We start from the raw sequence: 23,549 nt of genomic DNA on the forward strand, positions 1-23,549 counted from the left end.
GAAGGTTCAAATTGAACAGCTGCTGTCAACGGCCATTCTAAGCTGAATGTGCCTGCTCTCGTCAGATCGCAGCAGCAATGCAGCTTAAGGCTTGGCAAGTACCAGCATGGGAGACTGGCTGGGAATCCCAAGTTCTGTTGACCTTTTTGAACCTGAAAATGTGTTAGTTTCTCTATGAGATAGTAAAAGAAGGTTCAAATTGAACAGCTGCTGTCAACGGCCATTCTAAGCTGAATGTGCGTGCTCTTGTCAGATCGCAGCAGCGATGCAGCTTAAGGCTTGGCAAGTACCAGCATGGGAGACTGGCTGGGAATCCCAAGTTCTGGTGACCTTTTTGAACCTGAAAATTGTGTTAGTTTCTCTATGAGATAGCAAAAGAAGGTTCAAATTGAACAGCTGCTGTCAATGGCCATTCTAAGCTGAATGTGCCTGCTCTCGTCAGATCGCAGCAGCAATGCAGCTTAAGGCTTGGCAAGTACCAGCATGGGAGACTGGCTGGGAATCCCAAGTTCCGTAGACCTTTTTGAACCTGAAAATTGTGTTAGTTTCTGTATGAGATAGTAAAAGAAGGTTCAAATTGAAAAGCTGCTGTCAACGGCAATTCTAAGCTGAATGTGCGTGCTCTTCTCAGATCGCAGCAGCGATGCAGCTTAAGGCTTGGCAAGTACCAGCATGGGAGACTGGCTGGGAATCCCAAGTTCTGGTGACCTTTTTGAACCTGAAAATTGTGTTAGTTTCTCTATGAGATAGTAAAAGAAGGTTCAAATTGAACAGCTGCTGTCAACGGCCATTCTAAGCTGAATGTGCGTGCTCTTGTCAGATCGCAGCAGCGATGCAGCTTAAGGCTTGGCAAGTACCAGCATGGGAGACTGGCTGGGAATCCCAAGTTCTGGTGACTTTTTTGAACCTGAAAATTGTGTTAGTTTCTCTATGAGATAGTAGAAGAAGGTTCAAATTGAACAACTGCTGTCAACGGCCATTCTAAGCTGAATGTGTGTGCTCTTTTCAGATCGCAGCAGCGATGCAGCTTAAGGCTTGGCAAGTACCAGCATGGGAGACTGGCTGGGAATCCCAAGTTCTGTTGACCTTTTTGAACCTGAAAATTGTGTTAGTTTCTCTATGAGATAGCAAAAGAAGGTTCAAATTGAACAGCTGCTGTCACCGGCCATTCTAAGCTGAATGTGCCTGCTCTTGTCAGATTGCAGCAGCAATGCAGCTTAAGGCTTGGCAAGTACCAGCATGGGAGACTGGCTTGGAATCCCAAGTTCCGTTGCCCTTTTTGAACCTGAAAATTGTGTTAGTTTCTCTATGAGATAGTAAAAGAAGGTTCAAATTGAACAGCTGCTGTCAACGGCCATTCTAAGCTGAATGTGTGTGCTCTTCTCAGATCGCAGCAGCGATGCAGCTTAAGGCTTGGCAAGTACCAGCATGGGAGACTGGCTGGGAATCCCAAGTTCTGGTGACCTTTTTGAACCTGAAAATTGTGTTAGTTTCTCTATGAGATAGTAGAAGAAGGTTCAAATTGAACAACTGCTGTCAACGGCCATTCTAAGCTGAATGTGTGTGCTCTTTTCAGATCGCAGCAGCGATGCAGCTTAAGGCTTGGCAAGTACCAGCATGGGAGACTGGCTGGGAATCCCAAGTTCTGTTGACCTTTTTGAACCTGAAAATTGTGTTAGTTTCTCTATGAGATAGTAAAAGAAGGTTCAAATTGAACAGCTGCTGTCAACGGCAATTCTAAGCTGAATGTGCCTGCTCTCGTCAGATCGCAGCAGCAATGCAACTTAAGGCTTGGCAAGTACCAGCATGGGATACTGGCTGGGAATTCCAAGTTCCGTTGACCTTTTTGAACCTGAAAATGTGTTAGTTTCTCTATGAGATAGTAAAAGAAGGTTCAAATTGAACAGCTGCTGTCAACGGCCATTCTAAGCTGAATGTGCGTGCTCTTGTCAGATCGCAGCAGCGATGCAGCTTAAGGCTTGGCAAGTACCAGCATGGGAGACTGGCTTGGAATCCCAAGTTCTGGTGACCTTTTTGAACCTGAAAATTGTGTTAGTTTCTCTATGAGATAGCAAAAGAAGGTTCAAATTGAACAGCTGCTGTCAATGGCCATTCTAAGCTGAATGTGCCTGCTCTCGTCAGATCGCAGCAGCAATGCAGCTTAAGGCTTGGCAAGTACCAGCATGGGAGACTGGCTGGGAATCCCAAGTTCCGTAGACCTTTTTGAACCTGAAAATTGTGTTAGTTTCTGTATGAGATAGTAAAAGAAGGTTCAAATTGAAAAGCTGCTGTCAACGGCAATTCTAAGCTGAATGTGCGTGCTCTTCTCAGATCGCAGCAGCGATGCAGCTTAAGGCTTGGCAAGTACCAGCATGGGAGACTGGCTGGGAATCCCAAGTTCTGGTGACCTTTTTGAACCTGAAAATTGTGTTAGTTTCTCTATGAGATAGTAAAAGAAGGTTCAAATTGAACAGCTGCTGTCAACGGCCATTCTAAGCTGAATGTGCGTGCTCTTGTCAGATCGCAGCAGCGATGCAGCTTAAGGCTTGGCAAGTACCAGCATGGGAGACTGGCTGGGAATCCCAAGTTCTGGTGACTTTTTTGAACCTGAAAATTGTGTTAGTTTCTCTATGAGATAGTAGAAGAAGGTTCAAATTGAACAACTGCTGTCAACGGCCATTCTAAGCTGAATGTGTGTGCTCTTTTCAGATCGCAGCAGCGATGCAGCTTAAGGCTTGGCAAGTACCAGCATGGGAGACTGGCTGGGAATCCCAAGTTCTGTTGACCTTTTTGAACCTGAAAATGTGTTAGTTTCTCTATGAGATAGCAAAAGAAGGTTCAAATTGAACAGCTGCTGTCACCGGCCATTCTAAGCTGAATGTGCCTGCTCTTGTCAGATTGCAGCAGCAATGCAGCTTAAGGCTTGGCAAGTACCAGCATGGGAGACTGGCTGGGAATCCCAAGTTCTGTTGCCCTTTTTGAACCTGAAAATTGTGTTAGTTTCTCTATGAGATAGCAAAAGAAGGTTCAAATTGAACAACTGCTGTCAACGGCCATTCTAAGCTGAATGTGCCTGCTCTCGTCAGATCGCAGCAGCAATGCAGCTTAAGGCTTGGCAAGTACCAGCATGGGAGACTGGCTGGGAATCCCAAGTTCTGTTGACCTTTTTGAACCTGAAAATTGTGTTAGTTTCTCTATGAGATAGTAAAAGAAGGTTCAAATTGAACAGCTGCTGTCAACGGCCATTCTAAGCTGAATGTGCGTGCTCTTGTCAGATCGCAGCAGCGATGCAGCTTAAGGCTTGGCAAGTTCCAGCATGGGAGACTGGCTGGGAATCCCAAGTTCTGTTGACCTTTTTGAACTTGAAAATTGTTTTAGTTTCTCTATGAGATAGTAAAAGAAGGTTCAATTTGAAATGCTGCTGTCAACGGCCATTCTAAGCTGAATGTGCCTGCTCTTGTCAGATCGCAGCAGCAATGCAGCTTAAGGCTTGGCAAGTACCAGCATGGGAGACTGGCTGGGAATCCCAAGTTCCGTTGACCTTTTTGAACCTGAAAATTGTGTTTGTTTCTCTATGAGATAGTAAAAGAAGGTTCAAATTGAACAGCTTCTGTCAACGGCCATTCTAAGCTGAATGTGCCTGCTCTTGTCAGATCGCAGCAGCAATGCAGCTTAAGGCTTGGCAAGTACCAGCATGGGAGACTGGCTGGGAATCCCAAGTTCCGTTGACCTTTTTGAACCTGAAAATTGTGTTAGTTTCTCTATGAGATAGTAAAAGAAGGTTCAAATTGAACAGCTGCTGTCAACGGCCATTCTAAGCTGAATGTGCGTGCTCTTGTCAGATTGCAGCGGCGATGCAGCTTAAGGCTTGGCAAGTACCAGCATGGGAGACTGGTTGGGAATCCCAAGTTCTGGTGACTTTTTTGAACCTGAAAATTGTGTTAGTTTCTCTATGAGATAGTAGAAGAAGGTTCAAATTGAACAGCTGCTGTCAACGGCCATTCTAAGCAGAATGTGTGTGCTCTTCTCAGATCGCAGCAGCGATGCAGCTTAAGGCTTGGCAAGTACCAGCATGGGAGACTGGCAGGGAATCCCAAGTTCTGTTGACCTTTTTGAACCTGAAAATTGTGTTAGTTTCTCTATGAGATAGTAAAAGAAGGTTCAAATTGAACAGCTGCTGTCAATGGCCATTCTAAGCTGAATGTGCCTGCTCTCGTCAGATCGCAGCAGCAATGCAGCTTAAGGCTTGGCAAGTACCAGCATGGGAGACTGGCTGGGAATCCCAAGTTCCGTTGACCTTTTTGAACCTGAAAATTGTGTTAGTTTCTGTATGAGATAGTAAAAGAAGGTTCAAATTGAAAAGCTGCTGTCAACGGCAATTCTAAGCTGAATGTGCATGCTCTTCTCAGATCGCAGAAGCGATGCAGCTTAAGGCTTGGCAAGTACCAGCATGGGAGACTGGCTGGGAATCCCAAGTTCTGTTGACCTTTTTGAACCTGAAACTTGTGTTAGTTTCTCTATGAGATAGTAAAAGAAGGTTCAAATTGAACAGCTGCTGTCAACGGCCATTCTAAGCTGAATGTGCGTGCTCTTGTCAGATCGCAGCAGCGATGCAGCTTAAGGCTTGGCAAGTTCCAGCATGGGAGACTGGCTGGGAATCCCAAGTTCTGTTGACCTTTTTGAACTTGAAAATTGTTTTAGTTTCTCTATGAGATAGTAAAAGAAGGTTCAATTTGAAATGCTGCTGTCAACGGCCATTCTAAGCTGAATGTGCCTGCTCTTGTCAGATCGCAGCAGCAATGCAGCTTAAGGCTTGGCAAGTACCAGCATGGGAGACTGGCTGGGAATCCCAAGTTCCGTTGACCTTTTTGAACCTGAAAATTGTGTTAGTTTCTCTATGAGATAGTAAAAGAAGGTTCAAATTGAACAGCTGCTGTCAACGGCCATTCTAAGCTGAATGTGCGTGCTCTTCTCAGATCGCAGCAGCGATGCAGCTTAAGGCTTGGCAAGTACCAGCATGGGAGACTGGCTGGGAATCCCAAGTTCTGTTGACCTTTTTGAACCTGAAAATGTGTTAGTTTCTCTATGAGATAGTAGAAGAAGGTTCAAATTGAACAACTGCTGTCAACGGCCATTCTAAGCTGAATGTGTGTGCTCTTTTCAGATCGCAGCAGCGATGCAGCTTAAGGCTTGGCAAGTACCAGCATGGGAGACTGGCTGGGAATCCCAAGTTCTGTTGACCTTTTTGAACCTGAAAATTGTGTTAGTTTCTCTATGAGATAGTAAAAGAAGGTTCAAATTGAACAGCTGCTGTCAACGGCCATTCTAAGCTGAATGTGCCTGCTCTCGTCAGATCGCAGCAGCAATGCAGCTTAAGGCTTGGCAAGTACCAGCATGGGAGACTGGCTGGGAATCCCAAGTTCTGTTGACCTTTTTGAACCTGAAAATGTGTTAGTTTCTCTATGAGATAGTAAAAGAAGGTTCAAATTGAACAGCTGCTGTCAACGGCCATTCTAAGCTGAATGTGCGTGCTCTTGTCAGATCGCAGCAGCGATGGAGCTTAAGGCTTGGCAAGTACCAGCATGGGAGACTGGCTTGGAATCCCAAGTTCTGGTGACCTTTTTGAACCTGAAAATTGTGTTAGTTTCTCTATGAGATAGCAAAAGAAGGTTCAAATTGAACAGCTGCTGTCAACGGCCATTCTAAGCTGAATGTGCGTGCTCTTGTCAGATCGCAGCAGCGATGCAGCTTAAGGCTTGGCAAGTACCAGCATGGGAGACTGGCTGGGAATCCCAAGTTCTGTTGACCATTTTTAACCTAAAAATTGTGTTAGTTTCTCTATGAGATAGTAAAAGAAGGTTCAAATTGAACAGCTGCTGTCAACGGCCATTCTAAGCTGAATGTGCGTGCTCTTGTCAGATCGCAGCAGCGATGCAGCTTAAGGCTTGGCAAGTTCCAGCATGGGAGACTGGCTGGGAATCCCAAGTTCTGTTGACCTTTTTGAACTTGAAAATTGTTTTAGTTTCTCTATGAGATAGTAAAAGAAGGTTCAATTTGAAATGCTGCTGTCAACGGCCATTCTAAGCTGAATGTGCCTGCTCTCGTCAGATCGCAGCAGCAATGCAGCTTAAGGCTTGGCAAGTACCAGCATGGGAGACTGGCTGGGAATTCCAAGTTCCGTTGACCTTTTTGAACCTAAAAATGTGTTAGTTTCTCTATGAGATAGTAAAAGAAGGTTCAAATTGAACAGCTGCTGTCAACGGCCATTCTAAGCTGAATGTGCCTGCTCTCGTCAGATCGCAGCAGCAATGCAGCTTAAGGCTTGGCAAGTACCAGCATGGGAGACTGGCTGGGAATCCCAAGTTCTGTTGACCTTTTTGAACTTGAAAATTGTTTTAGTTTCTCTATGAGATAGTAAATGAAGGTTCAATTTGAAATGCTGCTGTCAACGGCCATTCTAAGCTGAATGTGCCTGCTCTTGTCAGATCGCAGCAGCAATGCAGCTTAAGGCTTGGCAAGTACCAGCATGGGAGACTGGCTGGGAATCCCAAGTTCCGTTGACCTTTTTGAACCTGAAAATTGTGTTAGTTTCTCTATGAGATAGTAAAAGAAGTTTCAAATTGAACAGCTGCTGTCAACGGCCATTCTAAGCTGAATGTGCGTGCTCTTGTCAGATTGCAGCAGCGATGCAGCTTAAGGCTTGGCAAGTACCAGCATGGGAGACTGTCTGGGAATCCCAAGTTCTGTTGACCTTTTTGAACCTGAAAATTGTGTTAGTTTCTCTATGAGATAGTAAAAGAAGGTTCAAATTGAACAGCTGCTGTCAATGGCCATTCTAAGCTGAATGTGCCTGCTCTTGTCAGATCGCAGCAGCAATGCAGCTTAAGGCTTGGCAAGTACCAGCATGGGAGACTGGCTGGGAATCCCATGTTCCGTTGACCTTTTTGAACCTGAAAATTGTGTTAGTTTCTCTATGAGATAGTAAAAGAAGGTTCAAATTGAACAGCTGCTGTCAACGGCCATTCTAAGCTGAATGTGCCTGCTCTCGTCAGATCGCAGCAGCAATGTAGCTTAAGGCTTGGCAAGTACCAGCATGGGAGACTGGCTGGGAATCCCAAGTTCCGTTGACCTTTTTGAACCTGAAAATTGTGTTAGTTTCTCTATGAGATAGTAGAAGTAGGTTCAAATTGAACAACTGCTCTCAACGGCCATTCTAAGCTGAATGTGTGTGCTCTTTTCAGATCGTAGCAGCGATGCAGCTTAAGGCGTTGCAAGTACCAGCATGGGAGACTGGCTGGGAATCCCAAGTTCCGTTGACCTTTTTGAACCTGAAAATTGTGTTAGTTTCTCTATGAGATAGCAAAAGAAGGTTCAAATTAAACAGCTGCTGTAAACGGCCATTCTAAGCTGAATGTGCGTGCTCTTGTCAGATCGCAGCAGCGATGCAGCTTAAGGCTTGGCAAGTACCAGCATGGGAGACTGGCTGGGAATCCCAAGTTCTGTTGACCATTTTTAACCTGAAAATTGTGTTAGTTTCTCTATGAGATAGTAAAAGAAGGTTCAAATTGAACAGCTGCTGTCAACGGCCATTCTAAGCTGAATGTGTGTGCTCTTGTCAGATCGCAGCAGCGATGAAGCTTAAGGCTTGGCAAGTTCCAGCATGGGAGACTGGCTGGGAATCCCAAGTTCTGTTGACCTTTTTGAACTTGAAAATTGTTTTAGTTTCTCTATAAGATAGTAAAAGAAGGTTCAATTTGAAATGCTGCTGTCAACGGCCATTCTAAGCTGAATGTGCCTGCTCTCGTCAGATCGCAGCAGCAAGTACCAGCATGGGAGACTGGGTAGGAATCCCAAGATCCGTTGACCTTTTTGAACCTGAAAATTGAGTTATTTTCTCTATGAGATAGTAAAAGAAGGTTCAAATTGAACAGCTGCTGTCAACGGCCATTCTAAGCTGAATGTGCCTGCTCTCGTCAGATCACAGCAGCAATGCAGCTTAAGGCTTGGCAAGTACCAGCATGGGAGACTGGCTGGGAATTCGAAGTTCCGTTGACCTTTTTGAACCTGAAAATGTGTTAGTTTGTCTATGAGATAGTAAAAGAAGGTTCAAATTGAACAGCTGCTGTCAACGGCCATTCTAAGCTGAATGTGCCTGCTCTCGTCAGATCGCAGCAGCAATGCAGCTTAAGGCTTGGCAAGTACCAGCATGGGAGACTGGCTGGGAATTCCAAGTTCCGTTGACCTTTTTGAACCTGAAAATGTGTTAGTTTCTCTATGAGATAGTAAAAGAAGGTTCAAATTGAACAGCTGCTGTCAACGGCCATTCTAAGCTGAATGTGCCTGATCTCGTCAGATCGCAGCAGCAATGCAGCTTAAGGCTTGGCAAGTACCAGCATGGGAGACTGTCTGGGAATCCCAAGTTCCGTTGACCTTTTTGAACCTGAAAATTGTGTTAGTTTCTCTATGAGATAGTAAAAGAAGGTTCAAATTGAACAGCTGCTGTCAATGGCCATTCTAAGCTGAAAGTGCCTGCTCTCGTCAGATCGCAGCAGCAATGCAGCTTAAGGCTTGGCAAGTACCGGCATGGGAGACTGGCTGGGAATCCCAAGTTCCGTTGACCTTTTTGAACCTGAAAATTGTGTTAGTTTCTCTATGAGATAGTAAAAGAAGGTTCAAATTGAAAAGCTGCTGTCAACGGCCATTCTAAGCGGAATGTGCGTGCTCTTGTCAGATCGCAGCAGCGATGCAGCTTAAGGCTTGGCAAATACCAGCATGGGAGACTGGCTGGGAATCCCAAGTTCTGTTGACCTTTTTGAACCTGAAAATGTGTTAGTTTCTCTATGAGATAGTAAAAGAAGGTTCAAATTGAACAGCTGCTGTCAACGGCCATTCTAAGCTGAATGTGCGTGCTCTTGTCAGATCGCAGCAGCGATGGAGCTTAAGGCTTGGCAAGTACCAGCATGGGAGACTGGCTTGGAATCCCAAGTTCTGGTGACCTTTTTGAACCTGAAAATTGTGTTAGTTTCTCTATGAGATAGCAAAAGAAGGTTCAAATTGAACAGCTGCTGTCAACGGCCATTCTAAGCTGAATGTGCGTGCTCTTGTCAGATCGCAGCAGCGATGCAGCTTAAGGCTTGGCAAGTACCAGCATGGGAGACTGGCTGGGAATCCCAAGTTCTGTTGACCATTTTTAACCTGAAAATTGTGTTAGTTTCTCTATGAGATAGTAAAAGAAGGTTCAAATTGAACAGCTGCTGTCAACGGCCATTCTAAGCTGAATGTGCGTGCTCTTGTCAGATCGCAGCAGCGATGCAGCTTAAGGCTTGGCAAGTTCCAGCATGGGAGACTGGCTGGGAATCCCAAGTTCTGTTGACCTTTTTGAACTTGAAAATTGTTTTAGTTTCTCTATGAGATAGTAAAAGAAGGTTCAATTTGAAATGCTGCTGTCAACGGCCATTCTAAGCTGAATGTGCCTGCTCTCGTCATATCGCAGCAGCAATGCAGCTTAAGGCTTGGCAAGTACCAGCATGGGAGACTGGGTAGGAATCCCAAGATCCGTTGACCTTTTTGAACCTGAAAATTGAGTTATTTTCTCTATGAGATAGTAAAAGAAGGTTCAAATTGAACAGCTGCTGTCAACGGCCATTCTAAGCTGAATGTGCCTGCTCTCGTCAGATCACAGCAGCAATGCAGCTTAAGGCTTGGCAAGTACCAGCATGGGAGACTGGCTGGGAATTCCAAGTTCCGTTGACCTTTTTGAACCTGAAAATGTGTTAGTTTCTCTATGAGATAGTAAAAGAAGGTTCAAATTGAACAGCTGCTGTCAACGGCCATTCTAAGCTGAATGTGCGTGCTCTTGTCAGATCGCAGCAGCGATGGAGCTTAAGGCTTGGCAAGTACCAGCATGGGAGACTGGCTTGGAATCCCAAGTTCTGGTGACCTTTTTGAACCTGAAAATTGTGTTAGTTTCTCTATGAGATAGCAAAAGAAGGTTCAAATTGAACAGCTGCTGTCAACGGCCATTCTAAGCTGAATGTGCGTGCTCTTGTCAGATCGCAGCAGCGATGCAGCTTAAGGCTTGGCAAGTACCAGCATGGGAGACTGGCTGGGAATCCCAAGTTCTGTTGACCATTTTTAACCTGAAAATTGTGTTAGTTTCTCTATGAGATAGTAAAAGAAGGTTCAAATTGAACAGCTGCTGTCAACGGCCATTCTAAGCTGAATGTGCGTGCTCTTGTCAGATCGCAGCAGCGATGCAGCTTAAGGCTTGGCAAGTTCCAGCATGGGAGACTGGCTGGGAATCCCAAGTTCTGTTGACCTTTTTGAACTTGAAAATTGTTTTAGTTTCTCTATGAGATAGTAAAAGAAGGTTCAATTTGAAATGCTGCTGTCAACGGCCATTCTAAGCTGAATGTGCCTGCTCTCGTCAGATCGCAGCAGCGATGCAGCTTAAGGCTTGGCAAGTTCCAGCATGGGAGACTGGCTGGGAATCCCAAGTTCTGTTGACCTTTTTGAACTTGAAAATTGTTTTAGTTTCTCTATGAGATAGTAAAAGAAGGTTCAATTTGAAATGCTGCTGTCAACGGCCATTCTAAGCTGAATGTGCCTGCTCTCGTCATATCGCAGCAGCAATGCAGCTTAAGGCTTGGCAAGTACCAGCATGGGAGACTGGGTAGGAATCCCAAGATCCGTTGACCTTTTTGAACCTGAAAATTGAGTTATTTTCTCTATGAGATAGTAAAAGAAGGTTCAAATTGAACAGCTGCTGTCAACGGCCATTCTAAGCTGAATGTGCCTGCTCTCGTCAGATCACAGCAGCAATGCAGCTTAAGGCTTGGCAAGTACCAGCATGGGAGACTGGCTGGGAATTCCAAGTTCCGTTGACCTTTTTGAACCTGAAAATGTGTTAGTTTCTCTATGCGATAGTAAAAGAAGGTTCAAATTGAACAGCTGCTGTCAATGGCCATTCTAAGCTGAATGTGCCTGCTCTCGTCAGATCGCAGCAGCAATGCAGCTTAAGGCTTGGCAAGTACCAGCATGGGAGACTGTCTGGGAATCCCAAGTTCCGTTGACCTTTTTGAACCTGAAAATTGTGTTAGTTTCTCTATGAGATAGTAAAAGAAGGTTCAAATTGAACAGCTGCTGTCAATGGCCATTCTAAGCTGAAAGTGCCTGCTCTCGTCAGATCGCAGCAGCAATGCAGCTTAAGGCTTGGCAAGTACCGGCATGGGAGACTGGCTGGGAATCCCAAGTTCCGTTGACCTTTTTGAACCTGAAAATTGTGTTAGTTTCTCTATGAGATAGTAAAAGAAGGTTCAAATTGAAAAGCTGCTGTCAACGGCCATTCTAAGCGGAATGTGCGTGCTCTTGTCAGATCGCAGCAGCGATGCAGCTTAAGGCTTGGCAAATACCAGCATGGGAGACTGGCTGGGAATCCCAAGTTCTGTTGACCTTTTTGAACCTGAAAATGTGTTAGTTTCTCTATGAGATAGTAAAAGAAGGTTCAAATTGAACAGCTGCTGTCAACGGCCATTCTAAGCTGAATGTGCGTGCTCTTGTCAGATCGCAGCAGCGATGGAGCTTAAGGCTTGGCAAGTACCAGCATGGGAGACTGGCTTGGAATCCCAAGTTCTGGTGACCTTTTTGAACCTGAAAATTGTGTTAGTTTCTCTATGAGATAGCAAAAGAAGGTTCAAATTGAACAGCTGCTGTCAACGGCCATTCTAAGCTGAATGTGCGTGCTCTTGTCAGATCGCAGCAGCGATGCAGCTTAAGGCTTGGCAAGTACCAGCATGGGAGACTGGCTGGGAATCCCAAGTTCTGTTGACCATTTTTAACCTGAAAATTGTGTTAGTTTCTCTATGAGATAGTAAAAGAAGGTTCAAATTGAACAGCTGCTGTCAACGGCCATTCTAAGCTGAATGTGCGTGCTCTTGTCAGATCGCAGCAGCGATGCAGCTTAAGGCTTGGCAAGTTCCAGCATGGGAGACTGGCTGGGAATCCCAAGTTCTGTTGACCTTTTTGAACTTGAAAATTGTTTTAGTTTCTCTATGAGATAGTAAAAGAAGGTTCAATTTGAAATGCTGCTGTCAACGGCCATTCTAAGCTGAATGTGCCTGCTCTCGTCATATCGCAGCAGCAATGCAGCTTAAGGCTTGGCAAGTACCAGCATGGGAGACTGGGTAGGAATCCCAAGATCCGTTGACCTTTTTGAACCTGAAAATTGAGTTATTTTCTCTATGAGATAGTAAAAGAAGGTTCAAATTGAACAGCTGCTGTCAACGGCCATTCTAAGCTGAATGTGCCTGCTCTCGTCAGATCACAGCAGCAATGCAGCTTAAGGCTTGGCAAGTACCAGCATGGGAGACTGGCTGGGAATCCCAAGTTCTGTTGACCATTTTTAACCTGAAAATTGTGTTAGTTTCTCTATGAGATAGTAAAAGAAGGTTCAAATTGAACAGCTGCTGTCAACGGCCATTCTAAGCTGAATGTGCGTGCTCTTGTCAGATCGCAGCAGCGATGCAGCTTAAGGCTTGGCAAGTTCCAGCATGGGAGACTGGCTGGGAATCCCAAGTTCTGTTGACCTTTTTAACTTGAAAATTGTTTTAGTTTCTCTATGAGATAGTAAAAGAAGGTTCAATTTGAAATGCTGCTGTCAACGGCCATTCTAAGCTGAATGTGCCTGCTCTCGTCAGATCGCAGCAGCAATGCAGCTTAAGGCTTGGCAAGTACCAGCATGGGAGACTGGGTAGGAATCCCAAGATCCGTTGACCTTTTTGAACCTGAAAATTGAGTTATTTTCTCTATGAGATAGTAAAAGAAGGTTCAAATTGAACAGCTGCTGTCAACGGCCATTCTAAGCTGAATGTGCCTGCTCTCGTCAGATCACAGCAGCAATGCAGCTTAAGGCTTGGCAAGTACCAGCATGGGAGACTGGCTGGGAATTCCAAGTTCCGTTGACCTTTTTGAACCTGAAAATGTGTTAGTTTCTCTATGCGATAGTAAAAGAAGGTTCAAATTGAACAGCTGCTGTCAACGGCCATTCTAAGCTGAATGTGCCTGCTCTCGTCAGATCGCAGCAGCAATGCAGCTTAAGGCTTGGCAAGTACCAGCATGGGAGACTGGCTGGGAATCCCAAGTTCCGTTGACCTTTTTGAACCTGAAAATTGTGTTAGTTTCTCTATGAGATAGTAAAAGAAGGTTCAAATTGAACAGCTGCTGTCAACGGCCATTCTAAGCTGAATGAGCCTGCTCTCGTCAGATCACAGCAGCAATGCAGCTTAAGGCTTGGCAAGTACCAGCATGGGAGACTGGCTGGGAATCCCAAGTTCTGTTGACCTTTTTGAACCTGAAAATTGTGTTAGTTTCTCTATGAGATAGTTAAAGAAGGTTCAAATTGAACAGCTGCTGTCAACGGCCATTCTAAGCTGAATGTGCCTGCTCTCGTCAGATCGCAGCAGCAATGTAGCTTAAGGCTTGGCAAGTACCAGCATGGGAGACTGGCTGGGAATTCCAAGTTCCGTTGACCTTTTTGAACCTGAAAATGTGTTAGTTTCTCTATGAGATAGTAAAAGAAGGTTCAAATTGAACAGCTGCTGTCAACGGCCATTCTAAGCTGAATGTGCCTGCTCTCGTCAGATCGCAGCAGCAATGCAGCTTAAGGCTTGGCAAGTACCAGCATGGGAGACTGGCTGGGAATCCCAAGTTCTGTTGACCTTTTTGAACTTGAAAATTGTTTTAGTTTCTCTATGAGATAGTAAAAGAAGGTTCAAATTGAACAGCTGCTGTCAATGGCCATTCTAAGCTGAATGTGCCTGCTCTTGTCAGATCGCAGCAGCAATGCAGCTTAAGGCTTGGCAAATACCAGCATGGGAGACTGGCTGGGAATCCCAAGTTCCGTTGACCTTTTTGAACCTGAAAATTGTGTTAGTTTCTCTATGAGATAGTAAAAGAAGGTTCAAATTGAACAGCTGCTGTCAACGGCCATTCTAAGCTGAATGTGCGTGCTCTTGTCAGATCGCAACAGCGATGCAGCTTACGGCTTGGCAAGTTCCAGCATGGGAGACTGGCTGGGAATCCCAAGTTCTGTTGACCTTTTTGAACTTGAAAATTGTTTTAGTTTCTCTATGAGATAGTAAAAGAAGGTTCAATTTGAAATGCTGCTGTCAACGGCCATTCTAAGCTGAATGTGCCTGCTCTTGTCAGATCGCAGCAGCGATGCAGCTTAAGGCTTGGCAAGTACCAGCATGGGAGACTGGCTGGGAATCCCAAGTTCCGTTGACCTTTTTGAACCTGAAAATTGTGTTAGTTTCTCTATGAGATAGCAAAAGAAGGTTCAAATTAAACAGCTGCTGTAAACGGCCATTCTAAGCTGAATGTGCGTGCTCTTGTCAGATCGCAGCAGCGATGCAGCTTAAGGCTTGGCAAGTACCAGCATGGGAGACTGGCTGGGAATCCCAAGTTCTGTTGACCTTTTTGAACTTGAAAATTGTTTTAGTTTCTCTATAAGATAGTAAAAGAAGGTTCAATTTGAAATGCTGCTGTCAACGGCCATTCTAAGCTGAATGTGCCTGCTCTCGTCAGATCGCAGCAGCAAGTACCAGCATGGGAGACTGGGTAGGAATCCCAAGATCCGTTGACCTTTTTGAACCTGAAAATTGAGTTATTTTCTCTATGAGATAGTAAAAGAAGGTTCAAATTGAACAGCTGCTGTCAACGGCCATTCTAAGCTGAATGTGCCTGCTCTCGTCAGATCACAGCAGCAATGCAGCTTAAGGCTTGGCAAGTACCAGCATGGGAGACTGGCTGGGAATTCGAAGTTCCGTTGACCTTTTAGAACCTGAAAATGTGTTAGTTTGTCTATGAGATAGTAAAAGAAGGTTCAAATTGAACAGCTGCTGTCAACGGCCATTCTAAGCTGAATGTGCCTGCTCTCGTCAGATCGCAGCAGCAATGCAGCTTAAGGCTTGGCAAGTACCAGCATGGGAGACTGGCTGGGAATTCCAAGTTCCGTTGACCTTTTTGAACCTGAAAATGTGTTAGTTTCTCTATGAGATAGTAAAAGAAGGTTCAAATTGAACAGCTGCTGTCAACGGCCATTCTAAGCTGAATGTGCCTGATCTCGTCAGATCGCAGCAGCAATGCAGCTTAAGGCTTGGCAAGTACCAGCATGGGAGACTGGCTGGGAATCCCAAGTTCCGTTGACCTTTTTGAACCTGAAAATTGTGTTAGTTTCTCTATGAGATAGTAAAAGAAGGTTCAAATTGAACAGCTGCTGTCAATGGCCATTCTAAGCTGAAAGTGCCTGCTCTCGTCAGATCGCAGCAGCAATGCAGCTTAAGGCTTGGCAAGTACCGGCATGGGAGACTGGCTGGGAATCCCAAGTTCCATTGACCTTTTTGAACCTGAAAATTGTGTTAGTTTCTCTATGAGATAGTAAAAGAAGGTTCAAATTGAAAAGCTGCTGTCAACGGCCATTCTAAGCGGAATGTGCGTGCTCTTGTCAGATCGCAGCAGCGATGCAGCTTAAGGCTTGGCAAATACCAGCATGGGAGACTGGCTGGGAATCCCAAGTTCTGGTGACCTTTTTGAACCTGAAAATTGTGTTAGTTTCTCTATGAGATAGTAGAAGAAGGTTCAAATTTAACAACTGCTGTCAACGGCCATTCTAAGCTGAATGTGTGTGCTCTTTTCAGATCGCAGCAGCGATGCAGCTTAAGGCTTGGCAAGTACCAGCATGGGAGACTGGCTGGGAATCCCAAGTTCTGTTGACCTTTTTGAACCTTAAAATTGTGTTAGTTTCTCTATGAGATAGTAAAAGAAGGTTCAAATTGAACAGCTGCTGTCAACGGCAATTCTAAGCTGAATGTGCCTGCTCTCGTCAGATCGCAGCAGCAATGCAACTTAAGGCTTGGCAAGTACCAGCATGGGAGACTGGCTGGGAATTCCAAGTTCCGTTGACCTTTTTGAACCTGAAAATGTGTTAGTTTCTCTATGAGATAGTAAAAGAAGGTTCAAATTGAACAGCTGCTGTCAACGGCCATTCTAAGCTGAATGTGCCTGCTCTCGTCAGATCGCAGCAGCAATGCAGCTTAAGGCTTGGCAAGTACCAGCATGGGAGACTGGCTGGGAATCCCAAGTTCCGTTGACCTTTTTGAACCTGAAAATTGTGTTAGTTTCTCTATGAGATAGTAAAAGAAGGTTCAAATTGAACAGCTGCTGTCAACGGCCATTCTAAGCTGAATGTGCCTGCTCTCGTCAGATCGCAGCAGCAATGCAGCTTAAGGCTTGGCAAGTACCAGCATGGGAGACTGGGTAGGAATCCCAAGATCCGTTGACCTTTTTGAACCTGAAAATTGAGTTATTTTCTCTATGAGATAGTAAAAGAAGGTTCAAATTGAACAGCTGCTGTCAACGGCCATTCTAAGCTGAATGTGCCTGCTCTCGTCAGATCACAGCAGCAATGCAGCTTAAGGCTTGGCAAGTACCAGCATGGGAGACTGGGTGGGAATCCCAAGTTCTGTTGACCTTTTTGAACCTGAAAATTGTGTTAGTTTCTCTATGAGATAGTTAAAGAAGGTTCAAATTGAACAGCTGCTGTCAACGGCCATTCTAAGCTGAATGTGCCTGCTCTCGTCAGATCGCAGCAGCAATGCAGCTTAAGGCTTGGCAAGTACCAGCATGGGAGACTGGCTGGGAATTCCAAGTTCCGTTGACCTTTTTGAACCTGAAAATGTGTTAGTTTGTCTATGAGATAGTAAAAGAAGGTTCAAATTGAACAGCTCCTGTCAGCGGCCATTCTAAGCTGAATGTGCCTGCTCTCGTCAGATCGCAGCAGCAATGCAGCTTAAGGCTTGGCAAGTACCAGCATGGGAGACTGGCTGGGAATCCCAAGTTCCGTTGACCTTTTTGAACCTGAAAATTGTGTTAGTTTCTCTATGAGATAGTAAAAGAAGGTTCAAATTGAACAGCTGCTGTCAACGGCCATTCTAAGCTGAATGAGCCTGCTCTCGTCAGATCACAGCAGCAATGCAGCTTAAGGCTTGGCAAGTACCAGCATGGGAGACTGGCTGGGAATCCCAAGTTCTGTTGACCTTTTTGAACCTGAAAATTGTGTTAGTTTCTCTATGAGATAGTTAAAGAAGGTTCAAATTGAACAGCTGCTGTCAACGGCCATTCTAAGCTGAATGTGCCTGCTCTCGTCAGATCGCAGCAGCAATGCAGCTTAAGGCTTGGCAAGTACCAGCATGGGAGACTGGGTAGGAATCCCAAGATCCGTTGACCTTTTTGAACCTGAAAATTGAGTTATTTTCTCTATGAGATAGTAAAAGAAGGTTCAAATTGAACAGCTGCTGTCAACGGCCATTCTAAGCTGAATGTGCCTGCTCTCGTCAGATCACAGCAGCAATGCAGCTTAAGGCTTGGCAAGTACCAGCATGGGAGACTGGGTGGGAATCCCAAGTTCTGTTGACCTTTTTGAACCTGAAAATTGTGTTAGTTTCTCTATGAGATAGTTAAAGAAGGTTCAAATTGAACATCTGCTGTCAACGGCCATTCTAAGCTGAATGTGCCTGCTCTCGTCAGATCGCAGCAGCAATGCAGCTTAAGGCTTGGCAAGTACCAGCATGGGAGACTGGCTGGGAATTCCAAGTTCCGTTGACCTTTTTGAACCTGAAAATGTGTTAGTTTGTCTATGAGATAGTAAAAGAAGGTTCAAATTGAACAGCTCCTGTCAGCGGCCATTCTAAGCTGAATGTGCCTGCTCTCGTCAGATCGCAGCAGCAATGCAGCTTAAGGCTTGGCAAGTACCAGCATGGGAGACTGGCTGGGAATCCCAAGTTCCGTTGACCTTTTTGAACCTGAAAATTGTGTTAGTTTCTCTATGAGATAGTAAAAGAAGGTTCAAATTGAACAGCTGCTGTCAACGGCCATTCTAAGCTGAATGAGCCTGCTCTCGTCAGATCACAGCAGCAATGCAGCTTAAGGCTTGGCAAGTACCAGCATGGGAGACTGGCTGGGAATCCCAAGTTCTGTTGACGTTTTTGAACCTGAAAATTGTGTTAGTTTCTCTATGAGATAGTTAAAGAAGGTTCAAATTGAACAGCTGCTGTCAACGGCCATTCTAAGCTGAATGTGCCTGCTCTCGTCAGATCGCAGCAGCAATGCAGCTTAAGGCTTGGCAAGTACCAGCATGGGAGACTGGCTGGGAATTCCAAGTTCCGTTGACCTTTTTGAACCTGAAAATGTGTTAGTTTCTCTATGAGATAGTAAAAGAAGGTTCAAATTGAACAGCTGCTGTCAACGGCCATTCTAAGCTGAATGTGCCTGCTCTCGTCAGATCGCAGCAGCAATGCAGCTTAAGGCTTGGCAAGTACCAGCATGGGAGACTGGCTGGGAATCCCAAGTTCCGTTGACCTTTTTGAACCTGAAAATTGTGTTAGTTTCTCTATGAGATAGTAAAAAAAGGTTCAAATTGAAAAGCTGCTGTCAATGGCCATTCTAAGCGGAATGTGCATGCTCTTGTCAGATCGCAGCAGCGATGCAGCTTAAGGCTTGGCAAATACCAGCATGGGAGACTGGCTGGGAATCACAAGGTCTGGTGACCTTTTTGAACCTGAAAATTGTGTTAGTTTCTCTATGAGATAGTAGAAGAAGGTTCAAATTGAACAACTGCTGTCAACGGCCATTCTAAGCTGAATGTGTGTGCTCTTTTCAGATCGCAGCAGCGATGCAGCTTAAGGCTTGGCAAGTACCAGCATGGGAGACTGGCTGGGAATCCCAAGTTCTGTTGAGCTTTTTGAACCTGAAAATTGTGTTAGTTTCTCTATGAGATAGTAAAAGAAGGTTCAAATTGAACAGCTGCTGTCAACGGCAATTCTAAGCTGAATGTGCCTGCTCTCGTCAGATCGCAGCAGCAATGCAGCTTAAGGCTTGGCAAGTACCAGCATGGGAGACTGGCTGGGAATTCCAAGTTCCGTTGACCTTTTTGAACCTGAAAATGTGTTAGTTTCTCTATGAGATAGTAAAAGAAGGTTCAAATTGAACAGCTGCTGTCAACGGCCATTCTAAGCTGAATGTGCCTGCTCTCGTCAGATCGCAGCAGCAATGCAGCTTAAGGCTTGGCAAGTACCAGCATGGGAGACTGGCTGGGAATCCCAAGTTCCGTTGACCTTTTTGAACCTGAAAATTGTGTTAGTTTCTCTATGAGATAGTAAAAGAAGGTTCAAATTGAACAGCTGCTGTCAACGGCCATTCTAAGCTGAATGTGCCTGCTCTAGTCAGATCGCAGCAGCAATGCAGCTTAAGGCTTGGCAAGTACCAGCATGGGAGACTGGGTAGGAATCCCAAGATCCGTTGACCTTTTTGAACCTGAAAATTGAGTTATTTTCTCTATGAGATAGTAAAAGAAGGTTCAAATTGAACAGCTGCTGTCAACGGCCATTCTAAGCTGAATGTGCCTGCTCTCGTCAGATCACAGCAGCAATGCAGCTTAAGGCTTGGCAAGTACCAGCATGGGAGACTGGGTGGGAATCCCAAGTTCTGTTGACCTTTTTGAACCTGAAAATTGTGTTAGTTTCTCTATGAGATAGTTAAAGAAGGTTCAAATTGAACAGCTGCTGTCAACGGCCATTCTAAGCTGAATGTGCCTGCTCTCGTCAGATCGCAGCAGCAATGCAGCTTAAGGCTTGGCAAGTACCAGCATGGGAGACTGGCTGGGAATTCCAAGTTCCGTTGACCTTTTTGAACCTGAAAATGTGTTAGTTTGTCTATGAGATAGTAAAAGAAGGTTCAAATTGAACAGCTCCTGTCAACGGCCATTCTAAGCTGAATGTGCCTGCTCTCGTCAGATCACAGCAGCAATGCAGCTTAAGGCTTGGCAAGTACCAGCATGGGAGACTGGCTGGGAATTCCAAGTTCCGTTGACCTTTTTGAACCTGAAAATGTGTTAGTTTCTCTATGAGATAGTAAAAGAAGGTTCAAATTGAACAGCTGCTGTCAGCGGCCATTCTAAGCTGAATGAGCCTGCTCTCGTCAGATCACAGCAGCAATGCAGCTTAAGGCTTGGCAAGTACCAGCATGGGAGACTGGATGGGAATCCCAAGTTCTGTTGACCTTTTTGAACCTGAAAATTGTGTTAGTTTCTCTGTGAGATAGTAAAAGAAGGTTCAAATTGAGAAGCTGCTGTCAACGGCCATTCTAACCTGAATGTGCGTGCTCTTGTCAGATCGCAGCAGTGATGCAGCTTAAGGCTTGGCAAGTACTAGCATGGGAGACTGGCTGGGAATCCCAAGTTCTGTTGACTGTTTTGAACCTGAAAATTGTGTTAGTTTCTCTATGAGATAGTAAAAGAAGGTTAAAATTGAACAGCTGCTGTCAACAGCCATTCTTAGCTGAATGTGCGTGCTCTTGGCAGATAGCAGCAGCGATGCAGCTTAAGGCTTGGCAAGTACCAGCATGGGAGACTGGCTTGGAATCCCAAGTTCTGGTGACCTTTTTGAACCTGAAAATTGTGTTAGTTTCTCTATGAGATAGTAGAAGAAGGTTCAAATTGAACAACTGCTGTCAACGGCCATTCTAAGCTGAATGTGTGTGCTCTTTACAGATCGCAGCAGCGATGCAGCTTAAGGCTTGGCAAGTACCAGCATGGGAGACTGGCTGGGAATCCCAAGTTCTGTTGACCGTTTTGAACCTGAAAATTGTGTTAGTTTCTCTATGAGATAGCAAAAGAAGGTTCAAATTGAACAGCTGCTGTCAACGGCCATTCTAAGCTGAATGTGCCTGCTCTCGTCAGATCGCAGCAGCAATGCAGCTTAAGGCTTGGCAAGTACCAGCATGGGAGACTGGCTGGGAATTCCAAGTTCCGTTGACCTTTTTGAACCTGAAAATGTGTTAGTTTCTCTATGAGATAGTAAAAGAAGGTTCAAATTGAACAGCTGCTGTCAACGGCCATTCTAAGCTGAATGTGCCTGCTCTCGTCAGATCGCAGCAGCAATGCAGCTTAAGGCTTGGCAAGTACCAGCATGGGAGACTGGCTGGGAATCCCAAGTTCCGTTGACCTTTTTGAACCTGAAAATTGTGTTAGTTTCTCTATGAGATAGTAAAAGAAGGTTCAAATTGAACAGCTGCTGTCAACGGCCATTCTAAGCTGAATGTGCCTGCTCTAGTCAGATCGCAGCCGCAATGCAGCTTAAGGCTTGGCAAGTACCAGCATGGGAGACTGGGTAGGAATCCCAAGATCCCTTGACCTTTTTGAACCTGAAAATTGAGTTATTTTCTCTATGAGATAGTAAAAGAAGGTTCAAATTGAACAGCTGCTGTCAACGGCCATTCTAAGCTGAATGTGCCTGCTCTCGTCAGATCACAGCAGCAATGCAGCTTAAGGCTTGGCAAGTACCAGCATGGGAGACTGGGTGGGAATCCCAAGTTCTGTTGACCTTTTTGAACCTGAAAATTGTGTTAGTTTCTCTATGAGATAGTTAAAGAAGGTTCAAATTGAACAGCTGCTGTCAACGGCCATTCTAAGCTGAATGTGCCTGCTCTCGTCAGATCGCAGCAGCAATGCAGCTTAAGGCTTGGCAAGTACCAGCATGGGAGACTGGCTGGGAATTCCAAGTTCCGTTGACCTTTTTGAACCTGAAAATGTGTTAGTTTGTCTATGAGATAGTAAAAGAAGGTTCAAATTGAACAGCTCCTGTCAACGGCCATTCTAAGCTGAATGTGCCTGCTCTCGTCAGATCGCAGCAGCAATGCAGCTTAAGGCTTGGCAAGTACCAGCATGGGAGACTGGCTGGGAATTCCAAGTTCCGTTGACCTTTTTGAACCTGAAAATTGTGTTAGTTTCTCTATGAGATAGTAAAAGAAGGTTCAAATTGAACAGCTGCTGTCAACGGCCATTCTAAGCTGAATGTGCCTGCTCTCGTCAGATCGCAGCAGCAATGCAGCTTAAGGCTTGGCAAGTACCAGCATGGGAGACTGGCTGGGAATCCCAAGTTCCGTTGACCTTTTTGAACCTGAAAATTGTGTTAGTTTCTCTATGAGATAGTAAAAGAAGGTTCAAATTGAACAGCTGCTGTCAACGGCCATTCTAAGCTGAATGTGCCTGCTCTAGTCAGATCGCAGCAGCAATGCAGCTTAAGGCTTGGCAAGTACCAGCATGGGAGACTGGGTAGGAATCCCAAGATCCGTTGACCTTTTTGAACCTGAAAATTGAGTTATTTTCTCTATGAGATAGTAAAAGAAGGTTCAAATTGAACAACTGCTGTCAACGGCCATTCTAAGCTGAATGTGCCTGCTCTCGTCAGATCACAGCAGCAATGCAGCTTAAGGCTTGGCAAGTACCAGCATGGGAGACTGGGTGGGAATCCCCAGTTCTGTTGACCTTTTTGAACCTGAAAATTGTGTTAGTTTCTCTATGAGATAGTTAAAGAAGGTTCAAATTGAACAGCTGCTGTCAACGGCCATTCTAAGCTGAATGTGCCTGCTCTCGTCAGATCGCAGCAGCAATGCAGCTTAAGGCTTGGCAAGTACCAGCATGGGAGACTGGCTGGGAATTCAAAGTTCCGTTGACCTTTTTGAACCTGAAAATGTGTTAGTTTGTCTATGAGATAGTAAAAGAAGGTTCAAATTGAACAGCTCCTGTCAACGGCCATTCTAAGCTGAATGTGCGTGCTCTCGTCAGATCGCAGCAGCAATGCAGCTTAAGGCTTGGCAAGTACCAGCATGGGAGACTGGCTGGGAATTCCAAGTTCCGTTGACCTTTTTGAACCTGAAAATTGTGTTAGTTTCTCTATGAGATAGTTAAAGAAGGTTCAAATTGAACAGCTGCTGTCAACGGCCATTCTAAGCTGAATGTGCCTGCTCTCGTCAGATCGCAGCAGCAATGCAGCTTAAGGCTTGGCAAGTACCAGCATGGGAGACTGGCTGGGAATTCCAAGTTCCGTTGACCTTTTTGAACCTGAAAATGTGTTAGTTTCTCTATGAGATAGTAAAAGAAGGTTCAAATTGAACAGCTGCTGTCAACGGCCATTCTAAGCTGAATGTGCCTGCTCTCGTCAGATCGCAGCAGCAATGCAGCTTAAGGCTTGGCAAGTACCAGCATGGGAGACTGGCTGGGAATCCCAAGTTCCGTTGACCTTTTTGAACCTGAAAATTGTGTTAGTTTCTCTATGAGATAGTAAAAGAAGGTTCAAATTGAACAGCTGCTGTCAACGGCCATTCTAAGCTGAATGTGCCTGCTCTAGTCAGATCGCAGCAGCAATGCAGCTTAAGGCTTGGCAAGTACCAGCGTGGGAGACTGGGTAGGAATCCCAAGATCCGTTGACCTTTTTGAACCTGAAAATTGAGTTATTTTCTCTATGAGATAGTAAAAGAAGGTTCAAATTGAACAGCTGCTGTCAACGGCCATTCTAAGCTGAATGTGCCTGCTCTCGTCAGATCACAGCAGCAATGCAGCTTAAGGCTTGGCAAGTACCAGCATGGGAGACTGGGTGGGAATCCCAAGTTCTGTTGACCTTTTTGAACCTGAAAATTGTGTTAGTTTCTCTATGAGA

The 23,549-nt window shown here is 45.1% G+C and overlaps 71 pseudogenes; all 71 read left to right on the forward strand.

The window, feature by feature from the left end:
* The first annotated feature begins 24 nt into the window (after positions 1–24).
* On the forward strand, positions 25–143 carry LOC140078934 (5S ribosomal RNA; annotated as a pseudogene).
* Positions 144–401: 258 nt separating this feature from the next.
* Positions 402–520, forward strand: LOC140086358 (5S ribosomal RNA; annotated as a pseudogene).
* A 1,204-nt stretch (positions 521–1,724) lies between these two features.
* Positions 1,725–1,843, forward strand: LOC140096314 (5S ribosomal RNA; annotated as a pseudogene).
* Positions 1,844–2,101: 258 nt separating this feature from the next.
* LOC140086359 (5S ribosomal RNA) lies at positions 2,102–2,220 on the forward strand (annotated as a pseudogene).
* An 825-nt stretch (positions 2,221–3,045) lies between these two features.
* LOC140078935 (5S ribosomal RNA) lies at positions 3,046–3,164 on the forward strand (annotated as a pseudogene).
* Positions 3,165–3,423: 259 nt separating this feature from the next.
* LOC140088757 (5S ribosomal RNA) lies at positions 3,424–3,542 on the forward strand (annotated as a pseudogene).
* A 70-nt stretch (positions 3,543–3,612) lies between these two features.
* On the forward strand, positions 3,613–3,731 carry LOC140088758 (5S ribosomal RNA; annotated as a pseudogene).
* Positions 3,732–4,179: 448 nt separating this feature from the next.
* Positions 4,180–4,298, forward strand: LOC140082538 (5S ribosomal RNA; annotated as a pseudogene).
* Positions 4,299–4,746: 448 nt separating this feature from the next.
* On the forward strand, positions 4,747–4,865 carry LOC140088759 (5S ribosomal RNA; annotated as a pseudogene).
* A 447-nt stretch (positions 4,866–5,312) lies between these two features.
* On the forward strand, positions 5,313–5,431 carry LOC140078936 (5S ribosomal RNA; annotated as a pseudogene).
* Positions 5,432–5,689: 258 nt separating this feature from the next.
* LOC140097122 (5S ribosomal RNA) lies at positions 5,690–5,808 on the forward strand (annotated as a pseudogene).
* Positions 5,809–6,067: 259 nt separating this feature from the next.
* LOC140082321 (5S ribosomal RNA) lies at positions 6,068–6,186 on the forward strand (annotated as a pseudogene).
* A 69-nt stretch (positions 6,187–6,255) lies between these two features.
* Positions 6,256–6,374, forward strand: LOC140078937 (5S ribosomal RNA; annotated as a pseudogene).
* Positions 6,375–6,444: 70 nt separating this feature from the next.
* LOC140088760 (5S ribosomal RNA) lies at positions 6,445–6,563 on the forward strand (annotated as a pseudogene).
* A 259-nt stretch (positions 6,564–6,822) lies between these two features.
* On the forward strand, positions 6,823–6,941 carry LOC140098025 (5S ribosomal RNA; annotated as a pseudogene).
* A 70-nt stretch (positions 6,942–7,011) lies between these two features.
* On the forward strand, positions 7,012–7,130 carry LOC140084950 (5S ribosomal RNA; annotated as a pseudogene).
* An 806-nt stretch (positions 7,131–7,936) lies between these two features.
* LOC140097491 (5S ribosomal RNA) lies at positions 7,937–8,055 on the forward strand (annotated as a pseudogene).
* Positions 8,056–8,124: 69 nt separating this feature from the next.
* On the forward strand, positions 8,125–8,243 carry LOC140082333 (5S ribosomal RNA; annotated as a pseudogene).
* Positions 8,244–8,312: 69 nt separating this feature from the next.
* Positions 8,313–8,431, forward strand: LOC140083257 (5S ribosomal RNA; annotated as a pseudogene).
* Positions 8,432–8,501: 70 nt separating this feature from the next.
* On the forward strand, positions 8,502–8,620 carry LOC140081721 (5S ribosomal RNA; annotated as a pseudogene).
* Positions 8,621–9,067: 447 nt separating this feature from the next.
* On the forward strand, positions 9,068–9,186 carry LOC140097123 (5S ribosomal RNA; annotated as a pseudogene).
* A 448-nt stretch (positions 9,187–9,634) lies between these two features.
* On the forward strand, positions 9,635–9,753 carry LOC140086462 (5S ribosomal RNA; annotated as a pseudogene).
* A 258-nt stretch (positions 9,754–10,011) lies between these two features.
* LOC140097124 (5S ribosomal RNA) lies at positions 10,012–10,130 on the forward strand (annotated as a pseudogene).
* Positions 10,131–10,389: 259 nt separating this feature from the next.
* On the forward strand, positions 10,390–10,508 carry LOC140091280 (5S ribosomal RNA; annotated as a pseudogene).
* A 259-nt stretch (positions 10,509–10,767) lies between these two features.
* LOC140086464 (5S ribosomal RNA) lies at positions 10,768–10,886 on the forward strand (annotated as a pseudogene).
* Positions 10,887–10,955: 69 nt separating this feature from the next.
* Positions 10,956–11,074, forward strand: LOC140078310 (5S ribosomal RNA; annotated as a pseudogene).
* Positions 11,075–11,144: 70 nt separating this feature from the next.
* LOC140081722 (5S ribosomal RNA) lies at positions 11,145–11,263 on the forward strand (annotated as a pseudogene).
* A 447-nt stretch (positions 11,264–11,710) lies between these two features.
* On the forward strand, positions 11,711–11,829 carry LOC140097125 (5S ribosomal RNA; annotated as a pseudogene).
* A 448-nt stretch (positions 11,830–12,277) lies between these two features.
* LOC140090475 (5S ribosomal RNA) lies at positions 12,278–12,396 on the forward strand (annotated as a pseudogene).
* A 258-nt stretch (positions 12,397–12,654) lies between these two features.
* On the forward strand, positions 12,655–12,773 carry LOC140094269 (5S ribosomal RNA; annotated as a pseudogene).
* A 70-nt stretch (positions 12,774–12,843) lies between these two features.
* Positions 12,844–12,962, forward strand: LOC140086465 (5S ribosomal RNA; annotated as a pseudogene).
* A 69-nt stretch (positions 12,963–13,031) lies between these two features.
* LOC140089721 (5S ribosomal RNA) lies at positions 13,032–13,150 on the forward strand (annotated as a pseudogene).
* Positions 13,151–13,220: 70 nt separating this feature from the next.
* Positions 13,221–13,339, forward strand: LOC140095188 (5S ribosomal RNA; annotated as a pseudogene).
* A 70-nt stretch (positions 13,340–13,409) lies between these two features.
* LOC140083628 (5S ribosomal RNA) lies at positions 13,410–13,528 on the forward strand (annotated as a pseudogene).
* Positions 13,529–13,597: 69 nt separating this feature from the next.
* LOC140078938 (5S ribosomal RNA) lies at positions 13,598–13,716 on the forward strand (annotated as a pseudogene).
* A 448-nt stretch (positions 13,717–14,164) lies between these two features.
* On the forward strand, positions 14,165–14,283 carry LOC140087255 (5S ribosomal RNA; annotated as a pseudogene).
* A 428-nt stretch (positions 14,284–14,711) lies between these two features.
* On the forward strand, positions 14,712–14,830 carry LOC140097492 (5S ribosomal RNA; annotated as a pseudogene).
* Positions 14,831–14,899: 69 nt separating this feature from the next.
* LOC140082344 (5S ribosomal RNA) lies at positions 14,900–15,018 on the forward strand (annotated as a pseudogene).
* Positions 15,019–15,087: 69 nt separating this feature from the next.
* LOC140086602 (5S ribosomal RNA) lies at positions 15,088–15,206 on the forward strand (annotated as a pseudogene).
* Positions 15,207–15,276: 70 nt separating this feature from the next.
* On the forward strand, positions 15,277–15,395 carry LOC140081974 (5S ribosomal RNA; annotated as a pseudogene).
* Positions 15,396–15,843: 448 nt separating this feature from the next.
* On the forward strand, positions 15,844–15,962 carry LOC140092436 (5S ribosomal RNA; annotated as a pseudogene).
* A 69-nt stretch (positions 15,963–16,031) lies between these two features.
* On the forward strand, positions 16,032–16,150 carry LOC140089733 (5S ribosomal RNA; annotated as a pseudogene).
* A 70-nt stretch (positions 16,151–16,220) lies between these two features.
* LOC140094270 (5S ribosomal RNA) lies at positions 16,221–16,339 on the forward strand (annotated as a pseudogene).
* A 70-nt stretch (positions 16,340–16,409) lies between these two features.
* LOC140092224 (5S ribosomal RNA) lies at positions 16,410–16,528 on the forward strand (annotated as a pseudogene).
* Positions 16,529–16,598: 70 nt separating this feature from the next.
* LOC140082355 (5S ribosomal RNA) lies at positions 16,599–16,717 on the forward strand (annotated as a pseudogene).
* Positions 16,718–16,786: 69 nt separating this feature from the next.
* Positions 16,787–16,905, forward strand: LOC140083222 (5S ribosomal RNA; annotated as a pseudogene).
* A 70-nt stretch (positions 16,906–16,975) lies between these two features.
* On the forward strand, positions 16,976–17,094 carry LOC140095189 (5S ribosomal RNA; annotated as a pseudogene).
* Positions 17,095–17,164: 70 nt separating this feature from the next.
* Positions 17,165–17,283, forward strand: LOC140094272 (5S ribosomal RNA; annotated as a pseudogene).
* Positions 17,284–17,353: 70 nt separating this feature from the next.
* Positions 17,354–17,472, forward strand: LOC140092225 (5S ribosomal RNA; annotated as a pseudogene).
* A 70-nt stretch (positions 17,473–17,542) lies between these two features.
* LOC140082366 (5S ribosomal RNA) lies at positions 17,543–17,661 on the forward strand (annotated as a pseudogene).
* Positions 17,662–17,730: 69 nt separating this feature from the next.
* On the forward strand, positions 17,731–17,849 carry LOC140083224 (5S ribosomal RNA; annotated as a pseudogene).
* Positions 17,850–18,108: 259 nt separating this feature from the next.
* On the forward strand, positions 18,109–18,227 carry LOC140082377 (5S ribosomal RNA; annotated as a pseudogene).
* Positions 18,228–18,296: 69 nt separating this feature from the next.
* On the forward strand, positions 18,297–18,415 carry LOC140089745 (5S ribosomal RNA; annotated as a pseudogene).
* A 448-nt stretch (positions 18,416–18,863) lies between these two features.
* LOC140083110 (5S ribosomal RNA) lies at positions 18,864–18,982 on the forward strand (annotated as a pseudogene).
* Positions 18,983–19,051: 69 nt separating this feature from the next.
* On the forward strand, positions 19,052–19,170 carry LOC140089757 (5S ribosomal RNA; annotated as a pseudogene).
* A 259-nt stretch (positions 19,171–19,429) lies between these two features.
* Positions 19,430–19,548, forward strand: LOC140092226 (5S ribosomal RNA; annotated as a pseudogene).
* Positions 19,549–19,618: 70 nt separating this feature from the next.
* Positions 19,619–19,737, forward strand: LOC140082388 (5S ribosomal RNA; annotated as a pseudogene).
* A 69-nt stretch (positions 19,738–19,806) lies between these two features.
* On the forward strand, positions 19,807–19,925 carry LOC140086466 (5S ribosomal RNA; annotated as a pseudogene).
* A 69-nt stretch (positions 19,926–19,994) lies between these two features.
* Positions 19,995–20,113, forward strand: LOC140098665 (5S ribosomal RNA; annotated as a pseudogene).
* Positions 20,114–20,750: 637 nt separating this feature from the next.
* On the forward strand, positions 20,751–20,869 carry LOC140082399 (5S ribosomal RNA; annotated as a pseudogene).
* Positions 20,870–20,938: 69 nt separating this feature from the next.
* Positions 20,939–21,057, forward strand: LOC140089770 (5S ribosomal RNA; annotated as a pseudogene).
* Positions 21,058–21,316: 259 nt separating this feature from the next.
* LOC140092227 (5S ribosomal RNA) lies at positions 21,317–21,435 on the forward strand (annotated as a pseudogene).
* A 70-nt stretch (positions 21,436–21,505) lies between these two features.
* LOC140082411 (5S ribosomal RNA) lies at positions 21,506–21,624 on the forward strand (annotated as a pseudogene).
* Positions 21,625–21,693: 69 nt separating this feature from the next.
* On the forward strand, positions 21,694–21,812 carry LOC140082422 (5S ribosomal RNA; annotated as a pseudogene).
* A 70-nt stretch (positions 21,813–21,882) lies between these two features.
* LOC140089782 (5S ribosomal RNA) lies at positions 21,883–22,001 on the forward strand (annotated as a pseudogene).
* Positions 22,002–22,260: 259 nt separating this feature from the next.
* Positions 22,261–22,379, forward strand: LOC140094548 (5S ribosomal RNA; annotated as a pseudogene).
* A 70-nt stretch (positions 22,380–22,449) lies between these two features.
* On the forward strand, positions 22,450–22,568 carry LOC140091782 (5S ribosomal RNA; annotated as a pseudogene).
* Positions 22,569–22,637: 69 nt separating this feature from the next.
* On the forward strand, positions 22,638–22,756 carry LOC140086015 (5S ribosomal RNA; annotated as a pseudogene).
* Positions 22,757–22,826: 70 nt separating this feature from the next.
* LOC140082433 (5S ribosomal RNA) lies at positions 22,827–22,945 on the forward strand (annotated as a pseudogene).
* A 69-nt stretch (positions 22,946–23,014) lies between these two features.
* LOC140089794 (5S ribosomal RNA) lies at positions 23,015–23,133 on the forward strand (annotated as a pseudogene).
* Positions 23,134–23,392: 259 nt separating this feature from the next.
* On the forward strand, positions 23,393–23,511 carry LOC140092228 (5S ribosomal RNA; annotated as a pseudogene).
* Positions 23,512–23,549: the final 38 nt, after the last annotated feature.

This window comes from Engystomops pustulosus, chromosome 9 (genome assembly GCF_040894005.1).
Source record: "Engystomops pustulosus chromosome 9, aEngPut4.maternal, whole genome shotgun sequence".
In the NCBI taxonomy this organism is placed as follows: Eukaryota; Metazoa; Chordata; class Amphibia; order Anura; family Leptodactylidae; genus Engystomops; species Engystomops pustulosus.